Source organism: Nomascus leucogenys, chromosome 6 (assembly GCF_006542625.1).
Source record: "Nomascus leucogenys isolate Asia chromosome 6, Asia_NLE_v1, whole genome shotgun sequence".
Classification (NCBI taxonomy): Eukaryota; Metazoa; Chordata; class Mammalia; order Primates; family Hylobatidae; genus Nomascus; species Nomascus leucogenys.
The window spans coordinates 74,330,098-74,356,403 of NC_044386.1; the positions used below are offsets into that span (position 1 = coordinate 74,330,098).

Sequence of the window (26,306 nt, forward strand, 5' to 3'; positions counted from 1 at the left end):
CAGGATTGAAGAGGCGCTCTTATTTATTATTCAGTTACAAAGGTTTGCAATTTCTACTTCTATTTTATTTTTAATTAAAAGTTATGTAAATGTTTGGTTTTTTGTTTTCTGATTTTATTGCTTTGTGAAAATAAATGTGGTTTTAATGGTGTTAACTTCTTGAAATTTATGATTGCCTCTGTGGTTGAGAATAATTTTAAAAATTACATGTGTGTTCGAAAGCAAAGCATATGCCCTCCTGAACAAACGCAGTCCTGGGAATTGTGAATTTGAAGGCTTTACATTGGTAATGGCTTAGATCTGTCCCTTTCTGAGAAAAGTGCAGAGCTACCACTATGTAGAACTGGGAGTTCTACATTTTGAAGCTATACATATTTTTTAAAAAGTTTTTGTCACACATACCTGTAAACAATTCATGATTAAAATTTTCATATTTTTGGACATCATAGACATGGGCACACACATTTATTCTTTCCGGTTACTCATTCCTGTTTATTTTGCTCACCATGACGTTTCTATGGTTAATCTGGCCGGAGCACACTATCATTCTGGGACTTCTTTGGGGTAAATGCTCTGGAGATTTCTGAGACAGCAGGCCACGATGAATTCAGAACACTTGCCCCAGGCCAGCCTGTGATTGCGGTGCTCGTTCCTGACTGGTCCCCACCCCGGTCCGTGCCCTTTGGGTAGTTCCCTGGCCTGGAGCCTCAGCCCGCCCGGGCTGCTTCCCCCGGAGGTCGCAGGCGTCCTGAGGAAGAGGGCGGGGCTACAGGCTCTTGCCAATCTGGTCCCTGTTTTCTTCTTTTTCCAACCCCTGCACTTTCAGAAATGATTTTCCCCATTCACTTAAAATATGTTTTCTAACTTTTCTATAGTTTTTCATTGCTTTCAGCATGACGGTGTTTCAGGATATATGTTCAACATACAGTTATAAAAGGAAACCAATAAACCCATTTTTGTTTACTTAAAAGATGTACTCAAAACATTGTAGCAAACACAATATGAAGATACTAAAATCACAAACACCACCAAAAAAGAATCCCTCGTATCACATAGATACTTTATCTCCTAAGCTTTATAAAAATTCCTGCTGCACATACAGATTTTTAAGCGAAAACTGTAGAACTACACCATTCCTTTACTTTTGGTCTTATTCTTAACACTCAGTACTCTTTGATGGCCACATCCTTACCCACTTCTGACTGCTTTCTTGCTCTGCTGCGTCCAGACTTGGTTCCTTCCGGTGGGTTCGTGGTTTTACTGACTTCAAGAATGGAGCTGCAGAACTCCGCACTGACTGTTACAGCTCTTAAAGATGGCACTAACCCAAGGAGAAAGCAGCAGCAAGATTTATTGTGAAGAGCAAAAGGACAAACACTTCACGGTATGAAAGGGGACGCCATTGGATTGCCACTGCTGCCTGCCGGTGGCCAGCTTTTATTCCCTTATTTGTCCCCACCCATGTCCTGCTGATTGGTCCATTTTACAGAGCACTGATTGGTCCATTTTACAGTGTGTTGATTGGCCCATTTTACAGAGCACTGATTGCTCCATTTTACAAACTCTAGCTAGCTACAGAGTGCTGATTGGTGCATTTTACAAACCTAGCTAGCCACAGAGCGCCGATTGGTGCATTTTACAATCCTCTTGTAAGACAGAAAAGTTCTCCAAGTCCCCACCTAACCCAAAAGTCTGGCTGGCTTCACCTCTCACTGCCTCCCCCACCCCCACCCCCAACTGCCTGCTCTATGGTGGCATGAGCCACCATGCCCAGCCAACTTTAGTGTTTCTTGTAACAGAGAAATCGAGCTTAATTTTTCTCCTTGGAATTAACCAATTGGGTGAGCACCATTTATTGCATGACTCTTCCTTTCCCCACCAGCCAAAATTATTACTTATAACTCCCTGGATACAGTGGGGTCAGTATCTGCCCTTTTATGCGGTTTTACTGGGTGCCAGTCTATTTCTGTGCTGGAATAATACTTTTGTAATTGTACCTTCATGATAAACTTTACATGCACTGATGCAAGTTCTGTATCATTTTTCTCTTTCAAAGTTTTATTTTATATTGTCTCATAAACTTTAGAATAATTTTGAAATGAAAGTTGAAAACAATCCATATAATACTGTATTTTTGGGGGTTTTGTTTGTTTGTTTGTTTGTTTAGATGGAGTCACACTGTATCACCCAGGCTGGAGTACAATAGTGCCATCTTGGCTCAATGCAACCTCTGCCTTCCCAGGTTCACGTGATTCTCGGTCCTCATCCTCCCATGTAGCTGGGATTACAGGTGCACACTACCATAGCTCGCTAATTTCTATATTTTTAGTAGAGATGGGGTTTCCCCATGTTGGCCAGGCTGGTCTCAAACTCCTGGCCTCAAATGATCTGCCTGCCTTGACCTCCCAAAGTGCTAGGATTACAGGCATAAGCCACCGCGCCTGGCCTATTATAGATATCTTAAACTCAGTTGGCTATTTGTCTTAATCTTATCCATGAGAAAAAAATTGATATTTAAAAAGTTATAGATAAACCCCATGGATGCTCTTCTTTATAGCTTCTGGCTTTGATGATGTGTCAGTGTTTAAACTTTGGCTGCTTGTGAAAATAATATTAAAATATTCACCTAAATTAGCTTGTATTATTTTACTTTTATAATTTTTTTAAAAGTAAATTGTATTTTATCTGCAGCTTATCTGTTGCAAGGAATGAGTTAAATATTTTGTTTTAAAAATTACTTTAATAAAATAATGATTTGAGGCCTAACCTGTCTTTTCCTCACTGATTTCAAAGCTCCCTTTACCATATGGTAGATTCCTGTGTATCTTGAGCTGGACTCTGCACTCTCTGGTGCCTTTCCCAGCACTTTTCTCCATGCTGTGTGGTTACTATTGTCTTTTGAAACTTTAAAACCTATCTGAATGTAGGCCACTAAGTCAGGGCGTCATGGAAACCCTTGCGTGCAGGGAGCAGTGGACAGATGATTCCCCAGTACCAGAACACTCCCGGCCCTCTTCAGTCGCTCCCTCCCCACCCCACATGCCATCTACCCCCAGACCCTCTCGCTGTGGCTTAGAGGTGTTTCTGACAACGTGGCACACTGGGAAGGCCTTCTTTCCTGCTACCAATACAAATGCATTCTGAATTTGATATGTCATTAAACGTAAAAATACAGCCAATTTGAAATAAGCAAATGGAAATTCCCAGGAACCAAAAACAAAGAAAAATCAGAGGTAGGTAGAAACCCACGCTGCTGTCGGATGGCCTGCGGAGGTTTTGCAGGAGTGTGCAGTAAATGTTTAATAGCAAATCTCCAGGGAGGAACAGCTCTGATTTGTAGTGTTTGCCAGTTTCCATGGTGTAATTATTTCCATCTTGGTTGACTCCCAGCTACCACAGTGCTGTCCCTGCAGACAGAATTTGGGAAAGGTACTCATAGTCACCTCCTGTGAGCCTATGCAAGCCAGCTCCTGCACACCCCTGGTTTTTTAGTCCAGGTAAGGGCCCGCCCAGGTGTTTGAATATGGACTCCTCACGTACTTCTGCACACTCCAGCTTTGGGTTGACCCATCCGGGAGAGGGAACTTTGCAAGAACCCTTGTATAAAAATGAAAATCTCTTTCATTGGAAGAGAAGATCACTGACTGGGCTAGTCACCTAAGACCTAGGAAAGAGCTGGGCTGTCAGAGGGTGTGCTAGGGAACCAACTGTGCTTGTTGATATCCACATCCAAGGCTGATGGCCGGAGGAGGCAGTTAAGAGCAAAAGGCAATGAACCAAACTACATCAAAGATGGGATTATAACAAAACTTTAAAATAAAAGCTTGTCTACAATGCAGAAAATTCGTTCTTCTGAAAACAGACTTGAAAAAAATAAAATATTTACTCTACTTTTCTTGTTCAAACCATGCCTTAGGGTAGGTAAATATTTGATTATGAAAGGTTCTTTGTGTGGGATAAATCTAAGTAATAATTGCTGAAGAAACGATATGATTAAGATATGGCCATCTTTGGTCAGGTGCGATGGCTCATGCCTGTAATCCCAGCACTTTAAGAGGCTGAGGCAGGTGGATCACAAGGTCAGGAGTTCAAGACCAGCCTGACCAACATAGTGAAACCCTGTCTCTACTAAAAATACAAAATTTAGCCGGGCGTGACGGTGGACACCTGTAATCCCAGCTACTCAGGAGGCTGAGGCAGGAGAATCGCTTAAAACTGGAAGATGGATGTTGCAGCGAGCCGTGATCACGCCACTGCACTCCAGTCTGGGTGAAAGAGCGAAACTCCATCTCAAAATAACTAAATAAATAAATAAAGGATATGCTCATCTTCTTGTTAAATAAGGTAATGGATCTAGTCATCATTTAAGTCTTCCAAACCATTAGTTGAAGGCTGAAGGAAACATCATACAGCGTTGATAGAAGCAACACCTGAATCAAATAATCAATCCTTACTGACAAAAAGAATGGTGATCAGGTACAATGTGCCTCCTGAGCCTTTAGGGAGTTGACAGCATCATCTAGGAAGTATTCACTCCAAAAAATTAAACTTGCATCTAACCAGGCCTCAAGATCTAGCAGATTACAGGAAATTTAAAAATAGAAGAACAAGTTGAACACTTGCAGAGATGCAGTTGGCAAAATACAAAAACTCAGGCAATTTTACAGGACAAATGACCATGTTTCTTTAACAAGTAAGTCACAAAAACAAAACGGAATGAACCAGGGGAATGTCATAGCTTAAAAGAGACTGAAAGTATTTTCAGGCCTATTAAATAAATATTGATTCATATATGCCAACTGTTGGGGAAAATGATGATCAATTAGGAAAATTTGATCACTGAGTAGATATTTGATGCAATTGAACTTTTTGTTAAGTTTCTAGGGTGCAATAAGGTATTTTCGTAGTATTTTTCAGAAATCCTAACCTTTGAGAGATAGTGAACTATTTATGGATGCATTGGTAGGACATTTGGGATTTGCTTTAAATCCTCCAGACCATGTATTCAGAGCCCCTGCTGCCGGGTGATGGATGCGTGGGCACGTGGGCTCAAGCATGCTTGCACTGTAGATGGGGATCCTGATTAGAGGGAAGAGGGGCCATCCGAAGAGAAAAAGAAACCTGTGCTGGGATTGCATGGAGAGGGTGACGGAGAGCAAGCCAAGCCCCTCGTGGAGGGCCAGGCTGTGTCCAGGAGAAGGAGAGCCTCTCCTGTCCTTCTAGAATAGGAAGACCAGGAGCAGATGTGTGCAGGTTTGAACATTTGGTGAGGGGAAAGGGACAACTTTACCTCTAGTGGTTTCTGTGTTCTCCGTCAAGTAGGAAGTGTGGTGGCAGCGAGGGGAAGTTAGACAGGTGTGTGAGAAACAAACTCACCCATCCAAACCCAAAGAATGGACGCAGAGACCCAGAGAATAGCGAAAGTGAGACTTTTAATGACAGTCTTGCAAGATCAGCTGTCTGGTGGGGAGGCATACCCAGCATAGTTTCAACAAGCAATTTATGCCCTAGCGCGCAGGCCCCTCCCCAGGTTTCTCATAGGCTGACTACAATGGGGTCACAATCTTCTTGGACGTCATCTATTGATTGTTGGGTAAACGCTTCAGGTGTTTCTTTAGGGTTGTCTTGCTGCATTTTGTTGCAGCCCACAATGCATTGCAATCCTAGTTAGCTCAGGGGCTCTTCAAGTATTTGACTTATGACCTAAGTAGCTGGGCAGGCTGATAAGAACAGACAAAATGAGCTATCTTGAAGACTAGTAAAGTTTTATCTTAGACTAAACTTCTTTGGTTCGGATGAGGGCAACTAAGGTGCGGGAGAAGGGGAAGAAGGGGAAGGCTGACAAGCAGACATCTGCTATCTAAGCAGGGGCCTAGTATATCCTCTTTCTTCTGTAGTTTGCTGACCTAAGCCCATTCAAGGCACTTTGTCTTGGAAATGGACCACTATATACATTCTTTCCTTCAGGTGGGAGGCATGGGAAGAGGCAGAAGGTTTGACATAGCCCTTGCCTTAGTGTCACTGGCAGAAGTGAGTGGGGTTTGCAGGAGTGCTAAGCCTGCTAGTAATTGTAAATTCATTGTGAACACAATTAGCCTTATTAGGTGGTTTTCTTCAGAATCACCCCGCTGCTCCTAAGCCAGTTCCTGGCAAGGAGATACTTGGTTTTCTAGGGGTGGTGGTCTGCTTTTTAAAATGCAGGCTTTATTGTTATTATTATTATTTTATTTATTTATTTATTTAGGTGGAGTCACCCTGTCACCCAGGCTGGAGTGCAATGGTTTTATCTCAGCTCACCGCAACCTCCACCTCCTGGATTCAAGCAATTCTCCTGCCTCAGCCTCCCGAGTAGCTGGGACTACAGGCACGTGCACCATGCCTGGCTAGTTTTTATATTTTTTTAGTAGACATGGGGTTTCACCATGTTGGCCAGGCTGGTCTGGAGCTCCTGACCTCAGGTGATCCACCAGGCTTGGCCTAACAGGCTTTATTATTATTCAGGTATGATGAGGCTGCAGAGCTGGAGATGGTTGCCACTGAAAAAATAGCTTGTGATTTGTGGTTCCCAAGGGGGGAACATGCCATGCTGTATGCTGGTGGGGGCCAGACAAGCACTGAGGCAGCCAGGAGTCAGAGGGCAAGGGGGGACTGTGGATGGAAACCTTTACTGAACTTTTAGTGAGAAAGAACAGGCAAGGCAGGGTCAGCAGGTTTAGGATTTTGTTGTGAGAACAATCTCTGTGGGCTCTGGGGCCTAGAGACTCTCCCTTGTTGTCTGGTACCCAGCCCTGGGGTGATGTGGGAAGGGGGATGGTGGCCCAGTGTGAGAGTGCAGTCATGGCTGGACGTGGTCGGGGGTGATGGCTGGGATTGGCTCGTTCGTATTTGAAAAGCACACCCATGGGTAGGTTGTTTACCCTGTCTCGGAATTAGCTAGCCCTGGGAGGGGCAGTCCCTGCAGGGTCAGCAGGGCCCCAGATGTCGAAGCATCAGAGTGCAGAAATCAAAGATGTTTGGTGCAGTGTGTGTGTCTGCTGATGTGACAGGAAGACAGACCAGCAGCAAGGGAGGTAATGCTAGCAGAGATATGTGATGGAGGTGGTGAACCACGGAATTGAAGCTTGCTCACTGGGAAGGTGAAGAAAGTACAGGGATTAGAAAAACTGTGTTCCTGTTGGGTTTGTGGGGAACAGGCTGACCCAGGAATGCCCGGAGAAGGGAGGCTACAGCCATTTGGGATGCTCACACTTATTCAAGGTGGGATGGTTTTGCATAATGCTCCAGGTGACTGTGAAGGGAAGTGGTTCCTGTACGGGAAGGAAATGATAGGCTGTGCGTGAGAAACAAGATTTGCTAGGATCCTGGAAGGCCATGACATGGCCATGCCTCTTCCAGGCAGGAGGCCCATCTCAGCCACATTGCTTGCTGTGCCTTCTGTGTGGGAGCAGGGAGAGCTTTCACACAGGAGAAGCAGAGCCATGCTTATTTTCACCAAATGCCACGGCACTGAAAAAAAGGGTGGAATATAAACTCCACGAGATTTTTTTATCTTTGAGCTTCCAATGCTCATTATAAAGACAGAAGCTGGTAGGTGCCCTATAACTATGAGTAGTTTGAAATAATACATCAAATAAGGAGAGAAATAATCATATATGTACTTTTATTAATAAAAAAAGAGACTGACAGCCCACCCCAGTTAAGGATTGATGAGATAGGGCATGTGAGTGAACGTGGAGACACACAAATCAACCCACAATCAGAAGGTGGCAGAGGCAGTGGGGGTGGTAACTTAGGTTGAAAGAAATGGCATTTTAGAAATGGCAATGCAAATCTGCCTTTGATAAATAAGAATAAATCGCGGAGTAGGCACGAGAATGGATAGAATGGTAACATAGAAAGAGATGGAAAAGAGATCCCATGTGTATGCTGGGGAATATCAATCACCCTTGGAACCTTCCATGAGCCTAAAATAGAACAGGAATCTAAGTGTATCTATGTGGGAGAAACGTGAATGCAGTCATTTCCACGACCATGGGCTCGTCAGCACAGGATCTCACCACCAGGTCTGCCAAGGCCTGGGGTCCTTTCCATGCAATAAAATTATAGGTGTGAAATGCATTTGAGCTATTTTCTCCGAAACATATCACAGAAGATCACAAGAGGATGCAAGAGATGACTTCCTCCCATTGAAATGGCTAAAACAAAAGTGATAAAAATAAATTTGTGGTTAAAAATATCTGAGGATTGGTAGGGCAACAGGGTATCATTACTCAGAATCTGGCCTGCAATTAAAGACTTCCAAAAATGGCAGATCGCCTCCTTCTTCACCAATTTCACATTTACCCCCACCAGTTCTACTTGCAGAAGGCAAGACTTACCAAAGAGGCTTTCTTACAGCCACGGGATTCCCACATTAGAGTGTGGCTCTCACCCCAATACTTTCAATATTCTGGCTTCTTACGGTGTCTATTTCTAAGTTCGTTTGTTTTGACGGATCACGTAGGAAATTGTTTTCCTGTGTTGACGTTAACCATGCTTCATGCTTCCCTGCTAGCAATCCTCAGGTGTGTCGCTACTGTTGTTGTTGTTATTGACTTCAAAAGAGAAATCTCAAGAGCCTCTACAATGGCTGGAAACTTGCAAACATTTTTTCTTTTTCCTTTTCTTCCTTTTTTTTTTTTTTTTTTTTTTTGAGACGGAGTCTCGCTCTGTCACCCAGGCTGGAGTGCAGTGGTGCAATCTCCGCTCACTGCAAGCTCCGCCTCCCGGGTTCACACCATTATCCTGCCTCAGCCTCTTGAGCAGCTGGGACTACAGGCGCCTGCCAACATGCCCGGCTAACTTGTTTTATTTTTACTAGAGACGGGGGTTTCACCGTGTTAGCCAGGATGGCCTCGATCTCCTGACATCGTGATCCGCCTGCCTCAGCCTCCCAAAATGCTGGGATTACAGGTGTGAACCACTGCCCCCAGCATTTTTTTTTTTTTTTTTTGAGATAGAGTCTCACTTTGTCACCCAGGCTGCTATGCAGTGATGCAATCACAGCTTACTGCAGCCTGGGCCTCCTGGGCACAAGACATCCTCCCACCTTAGCCTCCCGAGTAGCTGGGACTACAGGTGTGCACCACCAGGCCTCGCTAATTTTGTTGTTGTTGTATTATTTTATAGACACAAGGGTTCCTCATGTTGCCCGAGCTGGTCTCCAACTCCTGACCCCAAGTGATCCGCCTGCCTCGTCCTCCCAAAGTGCTGGGATTACAGGCATGAACTACCATGCCTGGCCTCAGAGAATAATTTCACATTTTAAACTCTAAGTACTGGGTGTTGGCTGTGCAGAACCTGTTCTTTTTAGTTTGCCTTTTAGATGCCATCCTTACACATGTCTCTTCTATCTCGTCTACCTAAAAGAGAATGCAGAGAGAAGATGGAAATTCAAATTGAGGAGGATGTAGATTTCTTAAGAATAAGATATAAAATTTTTACCATTTAGGATTTTCTTGCATGTAGTAGTTAATCAGTTAGCATTTCTTGGGTGAATAAAATCACACCATGTAACTAATGTTAGGACTTTAAGGCAAATGCCAAAGAGGAGAAATGTACACTCATTAAATATCAAGTTACCTGAGCAGAAGCTCAGCTGTCTGTCCGCTGGCATGACACATAAAGAGCAAGGTTCAGACTGCCAGCATTTACCATGCAGACAGCTTTTCTTCTTCTTCTTTTTTTTTTTTTTTGAGGCAGAGCCTTGCTCTGTCACCCAGGCTGGAGCAGCATGATCTCAGCTTGGCTCACTGCAACCTCCATCTCTACGTTCCTTCTTGTATGGCTATTTCACAGCAGAAATGAGATGCTTGGAAACTTCAGCAACTATGCCTCAGTTTCTAAATGGTAAATGGCTTCCCTTCCCACTTCCAACCCTGTTGGGAGGGCCTTTCAGGTCTCAGGGCTGGAGGCACAGGAGTCTGAGGACCATTTCCTACGGAGCAAGTTGCTGTTGCCAGTCGGAGCACCTGCACCACCCTCTGTGCTCTCGGTAGTGTCATCTCTGCTGTCGTCTGGATGTGTTGGGTCCAGTGTCCTGCTGTGGGCACTGGGACCATCAGCCTGCATGACGCATCTCCTCATCTGTCATGAGAGGCTGATAACAGCTGTCTTGAGGGGATGTTCTAAGAGTACAAATATGGTGGTGAGTTGCATGAACCACTGAGCATCATGCCTCTGCCTCCTGGGCTCAAATGATCCTCTCACCTCAGCTTCCCAAGTAGCTGGTACCGCAGGCGTGCGCCATCACACCAGGCTAATTTCTTTAACTATTTTAAAAATTGTGCTAAAGTACACATGATACAAAATGTACTATCTTTACCACTTTTAAGGGTGCAGCATAGTGGCATTAGGTACATTAACTTAGTTGTGCAACCACCACCACCATCCATCTCCAGAGCTCTTTTCATCGTGCAAAACTGAAACTCTGTACCCATTAAACACAAGTCCTCATTTCCCCCTCCCCAAGCTCTTGGAAACCATCATTCAACTGTCTCTATGAATTTGACTACTCTTGCTGCCTCCTCTAAATCCAATCATAAAGTATTTGTCCTTTTGTGACGAGTTGATTTCACGTAGCATAATGTCCTCAAGATTCGCCTGTGTTGTAACGTGCCTGAATCTCCTTCTTTTTTAAGGTAGAATGACATTGCTTGGTATGGACAGGCTACATTTTGTTTATGCATTCATTCCTCAATGGGTATTGGGGTTGTTTCCACTCTTTAGCCACCTTTTAGATATCATGAATGATGCACCTGGAGACATGGTGTACAGATATCTGTGTGAGTTCCTGCTTTCACTTCTTTTGGATATTTCCCCAAAGTGGGATAGCTGGATTGCATGGTAATTCTATGTTCAGCTTTTTGAGGAATCTCTATGCTGTTTCCACAGTGGCTGCATCATTTTTCATTTCCACCAGCAATGCACAAGGGTGCTAATTTTTCTACATATTTGCCAATACTTGATATTTTATGGGTTTTTTTTGCTGTTGTTTGTTTATAGTAGTCATTTTAATGAGTGTGAGATGGGACCTCATGGTGGTTTTGATTTGCATTTCATTAGTGATAAGTGACGTTGAGTGCATTTTTGTGTACTTATTGGCCAACTGTATATCTTCTTTGGATAAATGTCTATTCATGTCTGAAAGTTTCATGTGTTCAACGAGTCTATTATTATTATCATTAGAGAGTTTTCACAGTGAGGCAAAAATAAGATAGATTTTTAGTTAGAATTGAAGTCAAGGTCAGAGTGACACTTATGCTGAAAACTTTAGACAAGTTATGTATTTCCCCCGGCTTACTGCACCACACATCCAACAGGACTTGTGAAGCAGCTGGTCCTTCACTTAGCAGAGTTTTGTGTGCACTGCCACTGGTAGAAGCTTGGTAACCATAACAAGTGTGGCCTCCAATACTAATGGCAGAGTCAGTGGACACACTGAAAGGAAGCTCAGCAAAGATGCAAATGTATTCTGATTTAAATATTTTACGGGAAGCTGATGAGAGGATGGACGGAGTAGCCTGGCATTTGCCATTGGTTCTCTGATTTTGGAGACGGGAAAACTTCCTGCTGGCAAAGAGAAAATATGCAATGATGATCCTGATTTTGAATGGAGGCTGAATTCAGGAGATTTACCAGGAAGAGAAGACGTAATCTTGAGTCTGGTTTCACCAGGTTTGTTACAAGAGGCTACAGCCAGAGTCGTGTGGGCAGAACCTCCTAACTCCTTAAAAGACTGTGACACTGGCCGCGCGAAGTGGCTCACGCCTGTAATCCCAACATTTTGAGACGCCGAGGAGGGCGGATCACCTGAGGTCGGGAGTTCGAGACCAGCCTGACCAACATGGAGAAACCCCGTGGGAGGCGGAGCTTGCAGTGAGCCGAGATCAAGCCACTGCACTCCAGCCTGGGCTACAGAGCGAGACTCCGTCTCAAAAAAGAAAAAGAAAAAAAGAAAAGAAATACAAAATTAGCCAGGCATGGTGGTGCATACCTGTAATCCCAGCTACTTGGCAGGCTGAGACAGGAGAATCGCTCGAACCCAGGAGTTGGAGGTTGCAGTGAGCTGAGATTGCGCTACTGCTCTCCAGCCTGGGCAGCAAGAACGAAACTCCGTCTCAAAAATAAAAGATGTTTTTTTTTTTTTTTTTTTTTTTTTTTTTTTTTTTTTTTTAATTGAAATGTCATTTTAATATGACATGTGCATGTTCTAATATCTTTGATAGGATATATTTGTCCAGAAGGCTTTTTAAATTTTATTTATTTATTTATTTTTTTGAGATGGAGTCTCGCTCTGTCGCCCAGGCTGTAGTGCAGTGGCGTGATCTCTGCTCACTGCAAGCTCCGCTTCCCGGGTTCACGCCATTCTCCTTCCTCAGCTTCCCGAGTAGCTGGGACTACGGGCCGCCCGCCACCACGCGCGGCTGATTTTTGTATTTTTAGTAGAGATGGGGTTTCACCATGTTCGCCAGGATGGTCTCGATCTCCTGACCTCATGATCCGCCCACCTTGGCCTCCTAAAGTGCTGGGATTACAGGCATGAGCCACCTCGCCTGGCCCAGAAGGCTTTTATAGTTCTTTGCAAAGCATATGTTTGTACCTTATTTTTATCTTTTTGGTTTTTTTGAGACGGAGCCTTGCTCTGTCACCCAGACTGGAGTGCAGTGGCACGATCTTGGCTCACTGCAACCTCCGCCTCCCAGGTTCAAGTGATTCTCCTGCTTCAGCTTCCTGAGTAGCTGAAACTACAGGCACTGGCCACCACAAATGAATAATTTTTATATTTTTAGTAGAGGCGAGGTTTCACCATATTGGCCAGGCTGGTCTCGGACTCCTGACCTCAAGTGATACACCCACCTCAGCCTCCGAAAGTGCTGGAATATCTTTATCTTTTTTAAATAATCAATTCAGTATTTGTATAGGGATAAAATTGATTTCTGGGACTAGAGTTCTAATGTATGCTATTAGCCCCTCAGGAGATAAGATCCACCTTAAAATGTCCAGACTTGCAGCGCTCTCCAGCAACAAATCAAGGTGTCAGCCAGCAGCTCGGGCCTGCCTTGAGAATCACTGTGGGGATTAAGTAAGATGAACACCGCAGTATGGAACCAGAGGACTCCCCGTGACAGCTCTGACTCAGGGAGCCTTGGTGTGGCTCGCAGAGGAGACAGGCAGTGCCCCAAGTCATGCGTCATTGAGAAGCCTTTTCCACTTCTGGTCCCTCGTGTCCACTTAACATCCCCCTACATTAAAACACTCGGATGCATAATCGTCTGAGTAGCCTACTTAATAATAATTTGTTAATATCCCTCACAGTGTCAGGAGAAGGTTGTCTGGAGAAGTTTTATTGTATTTTAAATTTTATATCGTTTTAGTTTAGTTCACTTCTTTTGTGTCAAATACCTTCAACAAGAGTGCTTATATCTTTTTCCCCCAGCCTCCTGCAGAATTCCACATTAAACAGGATGAAGAATAGGTTGTTAGCAGACTGAGGTACTTGGGGCAACATTTCATACACAACAGGAGGGAGAAACGACTCCAGGTGAGGAGTGTAGCCGAGTTCTCTGGCTGGCCGAGTGCACGGAGGAGCACTGTGGGCTTTGAGGGGGTGTGTGCCAGTCACACAGGAGCGGCATTGCTGCCCTCTTCACTGTATGCAGGCCACTGTGCTGGCACAGCCATGCTTCCCCCTGTCAGACACAATGGTGGTTCTTAGGGTTGACATTGTGGCTATACAGTTGCTGCGTTCATCTTTGTGTCTGATAGACCGAGTAATGCTGCCCCATGGAGGAGAACCATGGGTTTAATCTCTAAATCACCACCTCCACAGTACTTTTAGAAAAACAATCAGATTTTGGTGAAATTGATGTTTGCAAGTGTGAGTGAGCCCTATGTGCTCAAGCTTGAGGAACCCCTGAGATAGCACAAGTTCTGCTGCACTGGGCATTGGATGGCCTTGAAGCACATAAGATACTAGAAGACATAAGGGCAATTGCTACATGCCAAGTCCGGTGCCAAGCATGTTGTGCAGGTTGTTTCGTTGATTCCGAGCCTGGCCTTTGAGATCTGTGGAGGATACCATGAACTGGCTGGCTCTGCATCCTGCTTGCAGGAGCTGGCAAGCTGGAACCTGCTTTTCTACACCACACTGCAGAGGGCCCTGAATGTGATCTATGATTCCAACAAGCAGCCCTGATGCAGATCCGGAGGGCAGGGATGACATGGGGGTTGCCTTTCTGGTTGACCTGCTGGTAAGCATGGCCTTATGGATCTATCACCAACAGCACCTAGTCACCTGGGGAGGTCGAGTGGCAGGGCTGGGGCGTCCATCAGAGTTTGATTTTGCTTATGTGGACCAGCAGGTGCAGCACAGCTGCATTTTAGTGCAGGGCTTCCTGATCCTGCAGCACAGCTAACACCGTGCTTCCCGAAGGCAGCAGCTCCCCCAAGGTGCTGTTTCCCCAATTCTGGGCATCAGTCCCAGAGGCAAAGATGGGAGCCATCCACTCTGGCTCTGCCAACAATTCTGTGAGCATGCAGTTCTCTGTATGAAATTCCTTTCTGCTTTAGATAATTAAAATAACTTTTTTTCCCCTGCAACTGAACTGGGTGATAAGCATGGGAATTATTATTTTGATTCATAAATGAGGCAACTGGGGCTCAGTAAGGTTAAGAGCAAATGATGACTAAGAGTCAGAGGATGGGTGGGGTGTGGTGGCTCACACCTGTAATCCAAGTGCTTTGGGAGGCCAAGGTGGGCGGATCACGAGGTCAGGAGATAGAGACAATCCTGGCTAATGCGGTGAAATTCTGTCTCTACTAAAAATACAAAAAATTAGCCAGGTGTGGTGGCAGGTGCCTGTAGTCCCAGCTACTTGGGAGGCTGAGGCAGGAGAATGGCGTGAACCCAGGAGGTGGAGCTTGCAGTGAGCCGAGATCACGCCACTGCACTCCAGCCTGGGCGATAGAGCAAGACTCCATAAAAAAAAAAAAAAAAAAAAAAGAGTCAGAGGATGGATTTAAGTGCAGGCCTGCTATCTCTAAAAATAGCATATTTATACTATACCTTTAGATTGCTTCCCAAGCAAGTCTGAACTAGTAAATATTAAAGAAGTGCACATTCCTCTTCTGACAATAATGCAGAGTATATAATTTGGAAATCCTGCTTCCTCCCACCACAAAGGGTGACTGTGTAAAACCTAACAAACGTCCTTTAAATTGTATTTTCCCCTTCAGAAAAAAACAAATACAAAAACAAAAAACAAAAATCCGAAAGAACTTTTTCAGGGAAAGAAGGAAATGAAGAAAGAAAGGGAGGAGCTATGGCCGTTTCTGCTCTGTGCTGGGGAAGGTTGCTGCTATTGTTTGTAATTCAAGGGTTTGGGTTCTAATGCTGATAACAGGTGAAGAGATGAAGTGTGTCTTTAGCCTTAGCAAAGTTGATATTGAAAAGTGAAATTCACACGTCCAGTCAGAAAGAGGTAAAGGCTTACACCTTCAGTGAAATCTTGTCTGTCTTAGTCTCAATTCTGAATGGGGAGAAATGCCTGTGTTAGAATTCACAATATTCTGTTTGCAATGGACATGGATTTGGGGGTCAAATTTATATTATTAGAATAGTGCAGTAATTTTCAAGCCAAACAATTAATATACAAAATAGTCCTAGTCCACATTTTCATGAGATTTCTGGCAGAAGTAAACGTAAGCCTTGTTTGGAGAAATAAGTTATCACATGATTCCCTTAGATAAAACCCTAATTGCCGGGCGCGGTGGCTCATGCTTGTAATCCCAGCACTTTGGGAGGCCGAGGCGGGCGGATCACGAGGTCAGGAGATCGAGACCACGGTGAAACCCTGTCTCTACTAAAAATACAAAAAATTAGCCGGGCGTGGTGGCGGGCGCCTGTAGTCCCAGCTACTCGGAGAGGCTGAGGCAGGAGAATGGCGTGAACCCGGGAGGCGAAGCTTGCAGTGAGCCGAGATTGCACCACTGCACTCCAGCCTGGGTGAAAGAGCGAGACTCCGTCTCAAAAAAAAGATAAAACCCTAATGATGATGAACTCACAATCTATAATTCTAATGCACAGGAGAAAATAATTCACCAAGAGTGAAAGTCTTGATGAAAGAAACAGAAACAATAAACTGTAGGATTAGACCTTCAAAAACTTTAGATGATAAAACAATGAAATAAATATATGAAGTGGGGCTGGGGCCCAAGGGGCTATTACCGCTGTTTGGAAATACTTGCCTCTCATAGATCCAGCCTTAATGGTTTTTTGATGTCCTAGTAACAGCAGACCCTGCACAAAGTGGATATCAGAGTTAACACCACGAGGAGATAAAATAATGAAAATAGTTTTACCAAAGGTAATGAAATATCACATAAAGTCTGCATTTTACCATTGATTTGAGTGCATCCTTAGAAAACGGAATGTAACAGAAACCCAGGACATTTTTGGAAGTTGTATGCTCTCTAGCAACTTTGTGTGAATTTTCATACAAACACTGTTTTATGAGTTATAAAAATTTTATAAAAATAGAAAAAATAAAACAAACACTATGAAATTATTTTTTAAATGATTAAAGGAACACAAGATGAATTTTTTTAAAAAAACAAAAATATTTTGACAAAGATTTTTTTAAAGAAGAAAACTTCCAGAAATGAAAATATGTAGTTTTTAAAAAATGAATAGTGTATAAAACAGCATATTAGACACAGTTTAAGAACTAGTTACTGAGTGAAAGAAACATCTAAAGAGCATACAACACAGAAGAGCAAGAGAGAAAGTAAGAAGCAGAACAGGAGCACAATACTGGTTGGGAGAGAAGTTTTGATATACATTTAATATGAGTTCCAGAGGTGAAAGTAGAAAGAGAGGGTGATAATGTTTGAAGAGGTGAGAGTTGCCCTTCTTCCAGAATTCATTAAAGATATTGCTCCTTATTCAGGAAGTACTAGTACTGAGAAGGACTCATATGTAAACTAAAACGCACCAAGATATTGATCACCAAAGACAAAGAACCGAACCTAAAGCAGGTTACTTTAAAATAGAAGAAACAATTAGACTCACAGCAGGCTTCTCAACTTGAATTGTAGAGCTGGGATCAGCAAACTACAACCCATGGTCTGGATGGCTGCCTGTGCAAATACAGTTTTACTGGCACAGATACACCCACTTGTGCATATGTCTTTATGGCCGCCTCCACGCTTCAGTAGCATTGTTGAGTACCCGTGATGGAAACCACATGGTCTGCATGTAGTTGATTCTTAAACAAGCTCTCTGTTTCCGAAATTGTTTGCTGACCCCTGGTATGGAGAACAGAATTCAGTGAAATAATATATTTAAAACACTGAGAGAAAATTGCTGACACCCAGAATTTTATACATACTTGAACTTTTTTTTTTTTTCAGAGGTGGAGGTAAAATAAAAATATTTCAAAAACAAAAATTTAGAAAGTTTACCTTCCTTTTTTTTTTTTTTTTGAAATAAGGGTTAAACAATTTACTTCAGTGGAGGCAATAAAACCCAAATCAAAGGCAGGTACTGCAACAAGAAGGAAGCAAAATTTGCTAAATTTATAGGTAAATCTGAAAAAAAGACATATTGGTCTCAAAGAATATTATTAATGATAAAAATGACCAATATCGAGGTCATAAATAAAGATGAAACAAAAATGCTAGGTGACAATAACACATAAGCTTGTGAGGGTAAGTGGCGATCAGAGCTTGGAATTCAAAACCACTTTTATTTTTTATTTTATTGGGAGGAGGGTGGAGACAATGGCTAACTTTATACTTTGTTATATCAACTGTGTGCATGTTTCCGTTTTAAGAGTAGCCTCTAACACAATAAAAATAGAATTGTGTGTTGGAGAGGTAAGGCCGGGTGACAGTCAAATCCACAATCTCTAGCCTCCATGTGCACTTCATTCATTATTCACATAAATTCCACTGTAGATTGGGCAATTCCCCAAGGCAGCTGCCCTGCCTGCTGTGCCCCAGCCAATCCTGGGGGCTTTGATGGATTGCACACATATGTCGTGTTAACATGGCTTCCCCACTCTACACCAAGAGGGAGGGCCAGGCGTGAGAGCTCACAGCCACTCTTCTACCTTAGCCTGAGAAATGACATCCAATGGATAACCTCCCTGCAGGGACTCACAGTGCAGTCTAGGGGTACGTGGAAAATGTTAGGTGAAGATTTCTATCACTGTTGCAACCCATTTTTATGGCTGCCAAATACCCCTTTGTTCTCATATATATCCCAAGGAAGATAGCTCACAAGTCCTCTTGAGTTTTCATGTTTAGTTCAGAGTTCAGGATCTCTTGACCCTATAAATTCCACTATAGGAGGACTGTTAGTCCTTTAGGTGCTGAATCAGCTCAACTTCCTTGACTGTTTGGAAAGTGTGGGTCTTCCAACTCAACACACATTGTCCAACTCACACACAAAGTAGAGAATTCACACTGGCCTTACCCAACAACAAAAGGGCTGAGAAGTGCAGGGAAGCACCAGAAAATGAATAACTTCAAATCAGTGAAGAGAACAGGAATGAAAAAAACTCTAGTTGATCTCTGGGAAGGTGTGTGGTTGATTAGAAATGATGACAATTTTTTGGCCATTAGGAGATGGCAGTCAAATTCTGGGATGAACTTAGAAACTTGTTTGACCCATAAATTGCAGTGGAAGTGAAGCTATGTGACGCCTTATGAGGCTAGGTTTCTAACAGCCTGCAACTTCTGCCTCAGTCTTTGGAAACACTTTCTCCTGGAGCCCTGAGTCATCATCTAAGATATCTAACTACCCTAAGTCCAACCTGGCCACATGGAGAAGCCACATGGAGAGCAAATACAGGATGTCCCACCCCTCCAAGCTCCAACTTCAGGCATGTACCTGGAGCCATCCCAGACTCCCCTAACTAGCCCAGCACTAGCAAACATCACCAGGTGAACCCCGTCTACCTCTCACGGAACAGAAGATTCACCCAGCTGGTCCTTGACCCGTTTCCTGAACCACAGAATTATTCACTATAATGAAATGGTTGATGTAAGGCACTAAATTTTGCAATAGTTGGTTATGCAGCAGTAGACAGCCACGGTAACGGTCTACAGATAGCCACAGAAAAGAATAACATGGACACAAAGGCAGAGGCTGGGAAACCTTGAGCTGGTGCCCGCGCATCTGCAAATGACACGAAATTTTCCCAAATGAAAGTTTAAGTCCACCTTTAGTCTGTGCTGATATAAATAAGATGATCTTAACATACTTAGAAAAAATATGTACAAGCATAAACATATATTTTTTAAAAAAGGAGCCCTCAAATGAGGAAGATATGATCCAAAGAGACAACTATTGGCTTTAAAATATTAGTTAGTCAGCATTGGCTAGACAGCTGCTGCTACTCCTGAGAGCTAAGTCCCACTGTGTGAGGTTGCCAGTTAGAAATGAGATTTTAAATCAAATGTTGGGCAGTTTGCCTGTTAACACCAAAATGGCATGATATTCCTGACCACCATCATCATTTAGCAAATGGCAAGACCTTGATAAGCACATGCTAAAAGCCACCAGAGCTTACGATGGCAATGTCTTATCTTGCCACAAAAGGCACTGCATTTTTTCTCAAGGAGTCAACCCCACACTGAGCCCTGGCAATCCCTGATAGACTGTTATGTAGGTCCTCACTGGGGATCAATAAGCCATAAGGCACTCAACTTCATGAGTGTTCAATAACAATGATAATTAGGAAAACTGAAATAAGGGGCCCCAGGAGATCCATCTGAAACTGATTAAAAAAAAAAATACATCCCTCATAGCCAGGCATGGTGGCTCATGCCTGTAATCCCAGCACTTTGGGAGACCAAGGTGAGGGGATCACTTGAGGCTGGGAATTCAAGACTAGCCTGGCCATCATGGTGAAAGCCCGTCTCTACTAAAAATGCAAAAATTAGCCAGGCATGGTGGTAGGCACCTGTAGTCTCAGCTACTTGGGAAGCTGTGGCAGGCAGATCACTTGAGCGCATGAGTTTGAGACCAGCCTGGGCAACATGGTAAAACCCATTTCTACCAAAACAAACAAACCCCCAAAATTAGCTGGGTGTGGTGGCACGAGCCTGTAGTCCCAGCTACTTTACAGGCTGAGGTGGGAGGATGGCTTGAGCCGGAGAGGGCAAGGATGCAGTGAATGAGATTGCGTTACTACTGCATTCCAGCCTGGGTGACAGAGTCAGCCCCTATCAGAAAAAAACAACAAAAAAATCCCCTCTTAATGACGTCCTGCAAAGGGCTGAGAGAGGACAGTATGACAGTATGAGAGAGAAGAGATCATTAAGGCTTGTCACCAGATGCCATTTCAATGACAATGCACAGCCCTCATGGGAAAATACCTGTATTTAAAAAAAAAAAAAAAAAGGTTGATTTATTTCTATAGAAAATAGCAATCTTTGCTTTTAGCAAACATTGTTTAAAACCAAGACTCTCTTCTTTGAAAATATGGAAAGGACATTTTTCTTTAACATGTACAATGTCGCAAACCCCTCCTGAGTTCACCAATTTATGTAAATAATGTTAACGTAACTCACTTTGTTCCTTTGTTCTAAAGAAGGTATGGCATTTTTTTTTCTTTTTGTACTTTAAAATTAACACCCAAATACAGCAGCGGGATATATATACCAAATGCATCGTTAGAGTTTATTTTACACACTCCAGCATGGACTCTTGCCTGAGTTTATCGTAAACAAGAAAACTGTGATAGGAATTTAGTGCCAATCACATCTTTGAGAAGATTTGAGAGGCAAAACAACTTACAAAGCTCTCAAATAATTTATTTGTTATAAGTTCAGGATCTGATTTTTCACTTTGATTTTGTTTACTGTGTTTTGGAGATCCAAATAGTTCCCCTAAGACAAACAAAAGCACAATCAATATCGTATTAGCCCTCAAATCCAAAAATTTAAATTTCAAGGGTCTTTGATAGAGAGTTGGAGAATCAGGCATGCAAAAGACACAAAAATCGGAATGAATGTTTTCAGATATCCAGAATTTTTTTTTTTTTTTGAGATGAAGCCTTACGCTGTTGTCCAGGCCGGAGTGCAGTGGTGTGATCTCGGCTCACTGCAGCCTCCACCTCCTGGGTTCAAGTGATTCTCCTGTCTCAGCCTCTCGAGTAGCTGGGATTACAGGTGCTCCCCACCATGCGTGGCTAATTTTTGTATTTTTTAATAGAGATGGGTTCACCACGTTGGCCAGAATGCGGACTGTGGCGTGTAGTGTTTCCTGACCACACGGACACCATATCCATCAACACATCAGAAAGCAGTGTGCTATTTCTTTGCTGCAAGTCACTAAGGCATTCTGAAATCCAGTCTATTGATCTTCAAAATGAGATTAATATGCTTGGCAAAAGCGTGTGACTCATAGTCAGACCAAATAATTATTTGGTTCTACATGTATTGAAATGAATTTTTGAAGTTACTGAATTAATTGTTTTCACTGAATAGTCAATTAAGTGAAAATGTTTTGTTAATCCCTTTGGAAGATGATTATAGAAAACATCTCTAGGATCAAGATAATGTTCTTTGTATAATTCCAGATAGAAAATTCTTTACATGGCTCTAAAATTAGGACTAGACCTTTTTGCAAACCGCAAAACCCAAAAAAAGTCGAGTGGACTGTTTACACTGGAGTCTTTCCAAGGAGAGTGAACTCAGTGTTATTTTCAATTGCTTTGCACATCATTTAGCTCAAACTGTCCAAGTGAATCTAATTGCAGGGCTTATAGCTTTTTAGTCAAATCGAAAATCTCTATATGAATAACCCCAAATCATCATTTCAGGTTGTCTTGTGGTAGAGGAGATTTTGCCTTGCAATTTTACATACTTACGCTACATGGAAGGCTAGGTGGCATGACTTCAGGTAAGGCGATGAAGGATCTCTCTTTTCTTGCAATTTATTATCATTTAGAAAATTCAACTCTGAACTTTTGCCTCCCTCCCCGCCTCCCTCCTTCCCTCCCTCCCTCTCTTCCTTCCTTCCTTCCTTCCTTCCTTCCTTCCTTCCTTCCTTCCTTCCCTGTATTTCACTCAAATGCATAGTGTGGTTTCTGCCTAGATTTCTGGAACATTAGAACTGGGAGAGACTTTGGGACCATGTGGTTTAACCCACTCCTCATTTTATAGACGACATTTCACCAAGATTATGTTGTGAAATCACAGTCTTGTTCATTTCTCTTTTATACCTCTTCCTAACCTATATCCTATCCTGTAAAAACTGAGACCAAGAATGTGACATGGTGGTTTGAAACAAGACTATAATATTTCTGTTTCTCTAAGTCTGAAGTTTTAGTAGCTTTGGCCTTCAGTGATTATGTTATTTTCACATGTACACTATATCCTAGGTTCATCATCAAATATCTATTGCTCTTTCTTCAAGTAATATATATTTGGTATGTTTTCCGCTTCAAATTACATTTTAGAAAAATGTTTCCTCAGGGAAGAGAGAGAGAGAGAGAAAGAGAGAACCACCTACCTGTAAGTCTTGAATAGTCATGGGGTTCATGTAACCTACATAAAAATAAAGACTTCTAAACCCTTATCTCCCACAAAAAACCCTCCACAATGTTTAATGTCAGAGAGATATAGTAAAAATGAAATCAATGCATATAATATGTTTGGTATTCAGCGTGTCAAGATTTATGTGTGCTTATTTTGTGTCTAGCACAGTATCAGTATAGGGATCACTATCCTAAAATCTAAGAGTCTAGAGGGTGGGAGAGTGATAGACAGAAACACCATGATATCCCGTGGTGGGTGGTAGGGGATTAGAATGCATCGGAATCCACAAGAGATCAGAATAAAGTTAATAAAGAAGGATGGAGCAACTTACTCTGAAGGTGTAGAGCTAGTTTTGCTGTGAAAGAGACATTTAAGTGAGTTTTGTAAGAGAAAATAGGAAAGGGGGAAGAACATTTCAGAGGGTAGGGAGATTGTGGTCCTGAAAGGGCATGGAATATCAAGAAATCTACGTTCCTCACATATCCCTTTTCTTGCCTAGGTTTTGCAAAGGTCTCATGAATCGTCCCTGCCTGTGATCCTGCTCCCTGAGATCCTTTCATCACTCACAGTGGGCTACTTCCAAGACCGTGCCTGGCACAGGGTCACTGAGAGCATAGTCTTAATAAAACAATGATGGATGCTTGTCTCTCTCACTGGGTGCCATGCACTTTGATCAGAAGCTTTAAGAATGTTTTCCTCCACTGCCTAGTCACAGCCGTATTAAATTACACAAGGCATGGAAGAGGCATAATCTGTTGATGATAAATCAGAATTAATGAGAGTTTAACAAGACTGCTAAATACAAAATCAATGTAAAAAAATCAATTGTAAGCCCATCTATCAGAAAAACACTATTAGCAAGCAAAATTTACATTTTTACTGCTTAACATAGCATCCCAAATATCAAGTAACTAGCAACAAATCTAACAAAAGATATGCAAGACTTATAGAGAAAATAGCAACAGCAACAACTTTGTTTAGATACATTAGCGAAGGTCTCATTACATGGAGACATACACTATGCTCATGGACTGGAAGACTCAATATGGAAGACGCCAATTCACATCTCAGAATCTCAGCAGGTGTTGCAAAGAACTTGAAAATTTGTTTTAAAAATTCAGGTCAAAATGCAAAGGTCCTACAATTGCCAAAGAAAAATAGGGAGGGAGGACCACCTGATTATCAGCAGTGATTATAAAACAATAATAAATGTGATACCTTGCCTTAAGTGTGGGGATAGACAAATAGACAAGGGGCGCAGGTTGGAGAATCCAGAAACTGACCCATGAATACATTGACACTTGATATATGACAGAAATGGCCCCCAAAGCCATGGGTGTCAGGGCATATGGTATCCATACAGAAAAAATATGGACTATCTTCAATAAGAGACATAACACTATAAAAGAAAATCATTTTAAGAAAAAATTGTACACCTGAATGTGAAAAACTAAGCTATAAAGCTTTTAGAAGACAATACAGGAGAACCTCTTTTTCCCCCTTCATTATGTGGAGACCCATCTTAATAAAACACAAAAGGCATTAAACATAAAATAAATTTGACTACATTAAAATTAAGAATTTTTGTTAATTAAAAAAACACCTTTAAGAGAGTGAAAAGGCAAGACATAAAGAGAGAGAGAGAGACTTTGCAACAAAAGACTGACATTTGAAACATCTAGAGAACATCTACACATCAATAAGAAAAAGACTCCTTGGAAGCGCCTCTGCCTGGCCACCCCGTCTGGGAAGTGAGGAGCACCTCTGCCTGGTTGCCCCGTCTGGGAAGTGAGGAGCACCTCTGCCTGGCCGCCCCGTCTGGGATGTGGGGAGCGCCTCTGCCCAGCCACCCCGTCTGGGAGGTCTACCACAGAGGCCAGAAGCAATGTGGGGGCTGGACATGGTGGTTCATGCCTGTAGTCCCAGTACTCTGGGAGGCCGAGGCGGGTTGATCACTTGAGGCTAGGAGTTCGAGACCAGCCTGGCCAACATGGCGAAACATATGAAAAATACAACTGACAAACCAACCAACCAACCAAGCGACAACAAAACAGGTCTACCCTGGAGTCATACTCTAATTTTTTCTATTTTCCTCCCTTTCTGATCCTTTATCCCACTTGCTTTTTCTTCCTCTTCCTTCTCCTTCTTCTTTGTCAAATAGAGGATTGAGTTATTATCATTGATCCATACAAAGTCCCTCTCTCATTTATTTTCTTTAATTCCCACCCCCCATTTCTATTCCCCGTCTTCCCACGTGCAACCTTCCTAATATGTTTGATATGCATCTTTTTGTTTGTATGTACTTTTAGAAAATGTTTATTGTTTTGTGTGCAAAAAAAAAGAAAAAAGAAAAAGACTCCTTGGAAACCAATGGGCCAAAGACTTCGGAGATCTACTCCACAAATGAAGAAACTCAAAGGGCCAATAAACAGAAGAAAGGGGGCTCTGATATTTGTAGCAAGAAAAGAAATGCAAATTAAAACCACAGTAGGGCACCATTACATATACAAGCTCATTGGCAAAAGCTTCAGTCTGGAAATACCAAGCGTGGGTGAGAAAGTGGAGCAGTTGGAACTCTCTACAAAGCTTCTGAGAGTGCAAACCAGAACTGCTGCTCTGGAAGGCAGCTCAGCATCATCTGCCAAGGTTGAGGGTGTGTATCCCCTAAGGCACAGCAGTTCCTCCGTGACGTGTGTACTCACAGACACTTCCATATATGTACACCAGCATAACGTGTGCAAGAATCTTCGGTGGCGTGTTTGAAATAACCCCAATCCAGAACCCAAGTATTTACTGCAAGTAAAAACACATAAATAAATTGTGGTATATTCATGAGATACAATATTACACATCAATGGACATGAATAAAATTCTTTCATTCTAAACAGAATAACAAGGTTGAATTTCCATATTTAGGGAGCGAAACAAGGCAAAAAATAGCAAGCACTTCCATCCGTGCAGATCATACGTAGTTCCCGAACAGGCAGAATGATGGGATGATGTGTGTGAGGATACATATGTGAACCCCGAAAACCTAAGACAGGTCTCAGTTAATTCAGAAAGTTTATTTTGCCAAGGTAGGGGACACACCGGTGACATAGCCTGATGAGGTCCTGACGACATGTGCCCAAGGTGGTCAGAGCACAGTTTGATTTTATACAGTTTAGGGAGACATGAGACATCAATCAACATATGTAAGATGAGCATTGGTTCAGTCGGAAAAGCAGGGACAACTTGAAGCAAAGGTGGGAAGGCTTGTGGCAGGGCGGGGCTTCCAGGTCATAGGTAAATAAGAGACAAATGGTTGCATTGTTGTGAGTTTCTGATTAGCCTCTCCAAAGGAGCCAATCAGATATTCATTTATCTCAGTGAGCAAAGGAATGACTTTGAATAGTATGGGAGGCAGGTTGGCCTTAAACAGTTCCCAGGTTAATTTTTCTCTTTAGCTTAGTGATTTGGGAGCCCTGAGATTTATTTTCCATTCACACATACATAGTTGGTTAAATTATAAGTAAAAGCATGCTTTGGGAGACCGAGATGGGGGGATCACCTGAGGTCGGGAGTTTGAGACCAGTCTGACCAACATGGAGAAACCCTGTCTCTACTAAAAATACAAATAAAATTAACTGGGCATGGTGGCGCATGCCTGTAATATCAGTTACTCAGGAGGCTGAGGCAGGAGAAGCACTTGAACCCGGGAGATGGAGGTTGCAGTG

At 42.7% G+C, this 26,306-nt stretch overlaps 1 long non-coding RNA gene across 2 annotated transcripts; it reads left to right on the forward strand.

Moving 5' to 3' along the window:
• Nucleotides 1-3,025: 3,025 nt before the first annotated feature.
• Nucleotides 3,026-23,243, forward strand: LOC101178026. Of its 2 annotated transcripts, XR_178406.2 has the most exons (6): nt 3,026-3,233; nt 3,391-3,497; nt 13,478-13,582; nt 21,873-21,952; nt 22,512-22,566; nt 23,090-23,243. It is a non-coding gene; the product is annotated as an uncharacterized LOC101178026 (long non-coding RNA). The 2 variants fall into 2 exon arrangements; XR_004030358.1 differs by lacking the exons at nt 21,873-21,952; nt 22,512-22,566; nt 23,090-23,243 and adding an exon at nt 13,880-14,640.
• The last annotated feature ends 3,063 nt before the right edge of the window (nt 23,244-26,306 follow it).